This window comes from Rhinolophus ferrumequinum, chromosome 24 (assembly GCF_004115265.2).
Source record: "Rhinolophus ferrumequinum isolate MPI-CBG mRhiFer1 chromosome 24, mRhiFer1_v1.p, whole genome shotgun sequence".
NCBI classification, from domain to species: domain Eukaryota; kingdom Metazoa; phylum Chordata; class Mammalia; order Chiroptera; family Rhinolophidae; genus Rhinolophus; species Rhinolophus ferrumequinum.
In genome coordinates, this window is record NC_046307.1 from 17,790,975 (window position 1) to 17,797,970 (window position 6,996).

A 6,996-nucleotide genomic window follows, 5' to 3' on the forward strand; every position below is an offset into this window, starting at 1 on the left:
AGGGTATTGTGCTGAGTGGAGTATGTCAGACAGAGAAAGACAGATGCGATGTGATTTACTTATATGTGGAATCTAAAGAACATAACAAACAAATGAAACAGAAACAAACTCATAGATACAGAGAACATTTTGGTGGTTGCCAGACAGGAGGGGGTTTGGGCATAGGTGAAAAAGGGGAAGGGATTAAGAAGTGCAAATTGGCTGTTGCACAGTAATCATGGGGATATAGGGCATAGCGTGAGAAATATAGTCAATAATATTGTGATAACTATGATGTCAGATGGGTACTAGATTTTTTGGGGTGATATATGGGAGGGGTTTGGGGGACAGGGTAAAAAAGGGATTAAGAAATACAAATTGGTAGTTACAAAACAGTCAAGGGGATGTAAAGTAAAGCATGGGGAATATAGTCAATAATATGGTAATAACGATGTATAGTGCCAGGTGGGTACTAGAGTAGTCAGGGGATCCCTTCCTAAATTATATAAATGTCTAACCACTATACTGCACAGCTGAAATTAATCTAAAATAATATTGAATGTCAACTCTAATTGAAAAATTTAAAAAGGGGGGAGTGAAAAACAATTCTTGAAGTCAGTTTGAAGGAAAAATCCAGAAATTTGGAGACCCAAGCATTCCTGTCTTAGGGTTACTCATCATTCACACCTATGCTGGACATGAATCATTTTATTTTGTTTGGTTTTTATTTTGGTTTAATTTAGCTTCTGAATCATATCACATGGCTTGGAAATGTCTCTAACGTTTGTGAAGACAAATACTCACTCAGATGCTAATGCCTTTGTCCTGAAAGCAAGTGTCTGCAGGGGAATGTCACTTGTCTTCAAGCCAGCCTGAACTGGTGTCTTGGTGAGTTCACCTTGAAATGGCAGCTCTCCACAGGTACCATTGTGTTCGTTGGGAAAGGAGTCAGAGAGCATGCCGCCATATTCTAGCCTGGTCCTCTAACCACTAAGGTTCTGGGCTGTAGCCTGGCCGTGGCTCGGAACTGCCCGTACTGCCATGTAACATGGATGACCAGGGATTGTGGCATTGAGACGGTGGCTGATTAGACGTAGGGTCTCCCTGCTCCACAGGGACCCGGGTCTTGGTAAAGAGTGGGACCAGATGCTCATTCCTGCCCTTACATCACCACCTAGATTCATCACCAAGCCAGTGGAGTACAGAAGAATCACCTAGGGAGCTTGTGAGTAAAACACATTCCTGGACACCATTCCCTAGAAATTTTAATTCAGTAAGTCTGGGATGGAGCCCAGAATTCTGCATTATTTATAGGCTTCCACAATGTTATAGGCAGAATAATGCCCCCTCTTTGTCCTCCCCCCACTCCCTCACACACACACACACACACACACACACAAGATGTCCACATCTCGATCCCCGGAATTTGTGAATATATTACATTTCATGGCAAAGGGACTTGGCAGATGTGACTAAATTAAGAATCTTGAGACGGGGAGAGATTACCCTGGATTATGCAGATGGACCGGATGTAATCACTGGGCCCTTACATGTGGAAAAGGGAAACAGAAGAGTCAAGGTAAAAGTGATACCATATGAGAAAGACTTAACCGGCCATTGCTATCTTTGAAGATGGAAGGGGTGACAAGCCAAGGAATGCAGGCGGCCACTAGAAATTGGAAAAGACAAGAAAAGAGAGACTTCTCTAGAGCCTCCAGAAAGGAACACAGGCCTGCTGACACCTTCATTTTAGCCCAGTGAGACTCATTTAAGACTTCTGGCCTCTCAAACTGTAAAATAACATATTTGTATTGTTTTAAGCCATTACATATGTAGTAATTTGTTACAGCAGCAATAGAGAACTAACACACATAAACTTATGATAAAGGGCTTTTGTCTTCTTCGTTCTCTATACTCATTCTCATAATTTCTTCCACTCTCATGACTATAGGTACCATCGTTATGCCAAAGCTCCCTAAATTTGAATTCTTTGCCAAACCTGTCTCCTGAACTCCAGACTCATATATCAAACTGCCTGGGCCACATCTCCCATTGGAAGTCTTAAGCTTCACCTGTCCAAAACTGAACTACCAATGTACCCTTCCCTCCCTCCAAAATCTTCTCCACTCACACATTTCCCCATCTCCACTGAAGGCATCTCAGTTCCAGTATTTCAGGACAAAACCATGGAGTCATCCTTGATGCCTCTTCCTACCCCTTTTCCTTTTATATCCCGTATTTAATCCATCACTGAATTGTATTGATAAGATTTCCAGACCATCCTGAGAGTCGAATCATCTTTAATTCACCCGTCTACCGCCCTAACTGAGTCATCAATCGGATTATTACATCATTGCAACAGCCTTTTCCCTGGTCTCCCTGATTCCATCTTCCCTGTCACATACTATTCTCAACTCAGAAACCAGAGCCATACACTAAAACTCATCAGATTTCTCATCTTTTTGCTTAAACCCACCATTTTCTCCTCATTTTACCTATGAGTCTACAAGTCCTAAATAATATGCTCCCCACCCCTCTATTACCTCCCTGACCTCATCTCCTCCTACTCCCAAGTTACTTTCTCTGTCTCTGTCACACTGCTCCTGCCTTAGGACGGTCCCCTCTCCCTGGAAGGGTCTTTCTGCAGAATCTGTACCTCTGTCATTTTCTGTGTTCAGATGCCATCTTCTCCATAAAACCTACCCCATTACCCAACTGAAAACTGCAGCCCTCATGCCATGCCTCTGGAACCCTTAATCCCCTTTCCTGCTTCATTTCTAATAAATACTATTGTTTCCTCATTTATAATGTCTACACTTATTGTTTATCTCTCCTCACATACAATGTAATCTTCATGAGGGCAGAAGTTGTATCTGTTTGGGTCACTGGGATACCTCATATTCCTGTTACAGTGCCTATAAGGGGCTAAATAGTTGTTAAATTTGGTGAAATAGTTCCACAGACCACTCTTTGAGAAACAGAATCAAGTGTGTCCTGCAAAGATGTATTTATAACATGATCATAGTGGCATTAGAATACAATTCATATTAACTTATATTACTGGATGTCAGAATTGTGTTCTTTGAATAATTTGTGACTTTGGGATCACAAAGTCTCAGCCTCCTGTACAAGATAATCTTTGCTTCTAAAAGGTCAACTCGCGTTTGATGGTTTAATGAAGCATTTTAATGTGTGGCCCACATGGAGGTCTCTCAGGAATTGGCATCAGAACATTTTGCTCCCTGGATCCTGAAACTAAGTTGTGGTTATGGGGAAATAAGCTGAGCTTTATTTTTCACTTTATTATTATTATTTTTTGAAAAATGGTCTTTTCAAAAAAGACCTTTTTTGAAAAATGGTCTTTACAATTTTACATGTTCATATTTCTATCCACTGAAAGGAACCAAGTGCAAAGTAATTATTGATCACATAACATTTCTAGGCTTATGCCCAAAGCTGAAGAAAAATGCCAAACTGAGGGAAACTTTCCGTAAAATGGTTTTATGCATTTCGGAGGTCAGTCCCCATATTATGTTCCAAATATGTAATGAGTCTTATTGTTTATCTCAACCAATGGAATAACCAAATCATTAAAATTTGTCAGCTGGTTTTTCTTTTCTAAATAGTTTATCTTGAATTTTCTTTGATTGGGTAAACTAGCAAGAGAAAAACAAAACCTAGACTTTTGCTTGCTCAAAAGAGCTGATCCTTCCTGGGATGTTTTAGAAAGTGGCAATTACTGGATAGTGGGGATTTCTTCAGAAAGGTTGATTATACCTTTGCTACCTTTCATTCAGCTTTCAGAACTACTACTGTGCCATATCTTTATGTGGTCAGTCTTGCCTTGGCATCTTACATTCCTTTCCTCTTCTTTTTCTCTTTTGAGTCTGAGCTCAAGAGACAATGTCCTCTACCTTCATCCTTTAATCCCATAGCTTCCTTACCATCCCATGTTGTAACCATCTCAACCATTACCAACCTATGTCGTAATATTATGTTGAAATCCCGTTTCCTTGGCTGTTCTCTACTAAACCATGTCTTCCCTCTCTCTGTCTCTGTTTCTACCAAAGTGTATGGCACATAGTTCTAAGTGGCCACTTGACAGCAAATTTTTTGATTGATCAATGGATGAATGAAAGGAAGGTGAGCACAACTGGAGGTTGGACCATCAGCAGGTAGAGAGATTTTTACAGAGCCGATACCTGGACATTAGGTAGGCCAGAACTACTTTGGTTCCCGTAGAGTGATCTGCCTTTGCCTTAGGTAGCGCTATTATGAAAAAATGTGAATTAGATAGCCCCTACCAATACCCATACCCCAGGCATCTCCATATTATATGCCAGGCACTGTATCTGTGCCATTTCACTTCACTCTACCAATCTTCTGTAAGAGACCAATGTTCAGAGAGGCAAAGCAAGTTTCTCTAGGTCACACAGCTACCAAGTTGTAGACTTAGAATTTGACCTCAGGTTTTCTGCCTCCAACCCAGGAGCCTTCCATAACAACATGCTGCTTCCAAACATCAGAATCAACAAAGTCTTGACTGCAAAAGAGCATGATTTAAATCACCAGACATAAAATAGAACAGAAGTTTTCTCATAGACATAAGAAACAAGCGTGGCTTGTTATGGTTATAACTGTATCAGAAAGCTCAGGATATGGTGACTGGTTAATTTGGTTAATTTAACTAGCAAGAACTCCAGCTTAGCCATAGAAGGGCTTCTTAGTTTTTGGGGAGTCTTTTTCAGCCTAGGAGGGAATTGAGTGATCCTCGTTTTCCTTTTACAACCTCATCACCACTTTTTGGCAAACGTATGAAAAAGAGAACCATTCAGGAGAATACAGACACGACTGTCTCTAAATGAGCCCTTACTGTATGTCTGGTCCTGAGTGCTTCATAGCCGGTACTTCACTCAATCCTCCCAACACCTCTGTAAAGTCAGTATCTCCGTTTTATGAGTGAGGGAACTATGGGTACGTTCACTTGCGTCAGGTCGCGTGGATAGTGAAGACCAGATTCTGGGTTTGCATCACCTCCACCTGGCCCTGAAGTGCATTCTTTAAACCACTATGCTCACTGCCTCTACCTCGAAGTTGGCAGCTAAATGCAACCGCCCCAAATGAGTGACCCTTTCAGATACCTGGTAGATTTAAACCGGGGTTTATTAATCATTATATAATGCCTCTTTCTCAGGCTCTTCAGAGAAAAGCTTCAGAAAAGGGCTGTGGGTGGTGGTGAGTGTACAGCGGGCTTTGTTTTGTACACTTTGGCTGTAGGCAGAGGAAAAAAGTCGTAGCCTCTTCCCACATATCTCTCCTGCGAGTGGGAACTACTCCTCTATGGAAAGTCGTCTTTGAAGGAGAGAAATATTTCCTCAAAGAAATCAATTCTCAAAGAACAATTAACTGAGTTAGGGATTAGACAAAGAGCAACGGACCATTCCCCCTTGGTGTCCTGGAATTAATTATTTCCCACCTCTCTGGGAACTGAACTCAGTGATCTTTCTGGAATGGCCTGGCTCAATTGCATAAACCATTGAGTTCAGTCCCTAATCCCAATAGAAGTAGCCTTTGTCCTCTCTCTTCATCTACTCAACCATAATTTACTGAGCATGTATTACGTGTCAGGCCCTGTGTTGGGTACTTAAGAGAAAGGAAAACAAACAAAGTCCCTTAGGTCCTGCTTTCCTGAAGCTCACAGTTAAGTGAGGGTGTTCATTATTAATCAAAGAATCACACTGATAGACGCATGTTAACAAATTGTGGTGCAGAGCTGATAAACAAACAAACAAACAAACAAAGGACCAGAGTGATAAGACAACATGCAGGAATGTAAATGGGCCTAGACTGCGGGAAAGGAAGGCTTCCCTGAGGAAGTGAAGCTTGAGGTGTGATCTGAATGTGGTGAAGATGAGATGACTCCATGCAGAGAGGATGGCATGTGCAAAGGCCACCTGGCAGGAGGCCGTATGGCACACCTAAGGAACACACAGGAGGAGATGAGCCGGAGTTGGGTCACGTGGGCGGGCCTTGCAGCCCCCACTGAGGACAAGAGTCATGGTCTCCAATGCCCTGCGTAGGCCTTGCCTTGCTTCATCCCCGAGGTTTGGGAGGGATAGCCCGTACAACCCCTTATTGTGACGCCCTCTAGGACCTTGAGTCGAAAATGATGGTTATCTGTGGGTTTTAGGGAGGGGCCCTAAAGAAGCTCTCTTTCCAGTGTACTTAGCTCTCCCTATCTTTTTGGATCTTTTGGGGGCCTAAAGGCAGAGACGTATTTTTTTAAACAACGTTCATCAAAGTAATTGGGATTCCAGAAATGCGATCAGACAACCAACAATAATAAAAGTAAAAACTAATGCTTACTGGGGCTTTATGAGATTCTGACTAGGTACCGTGCTGAGCATTTGGTAGGAATTATGTTACTGACTCTGCTCCGCAAACTTGTAATGTAGGAACCCTCAAGGCACTGTGGGTCTAGGATTCAGAACGCTGGAATTGTGGCTGGTGGAGACTGACACGAGCAAATTCACCTCGTGGGAATCTGACAAGAGTCTTTGAAGTGTCTGACCAGTTACTGGAGAAATACTGAGCTGTGGCTGGCTGTTGGCTGTTAATTATGCACGTGGAAAGGACTTTCTGAAGCTGTTAGGAACCTCCACCCACAGACCTCTCTCTTTTTGATGTCAGGGGCAGAGTCCATCCTACTCAGGGTGACTGTGCAACTGCACATCGGGGACGATCAGAGCGCTCAGCATTTGTACGGAACAGGTTGTTTCCAAACGGCTTTGCTTTCATTCAATGGCAGGGTCACCTCCAGGGCCTCCCTCTCCTGGGCAGCATGATTTGCCGCCTGCCTACTATTAGTCAGGCCTCTTGATTCATAGATAGGAAACTGGCTCAAACTGGCACTGGAAGAAATGGATTTGATTGGCTTACGTAAGTGAAAAGCTCAGGGGTAGTCAGGCTCCAAGCTCAGCCTGTTCCCAGCTCACAATGCAGCCTCTCCTCCTCTCT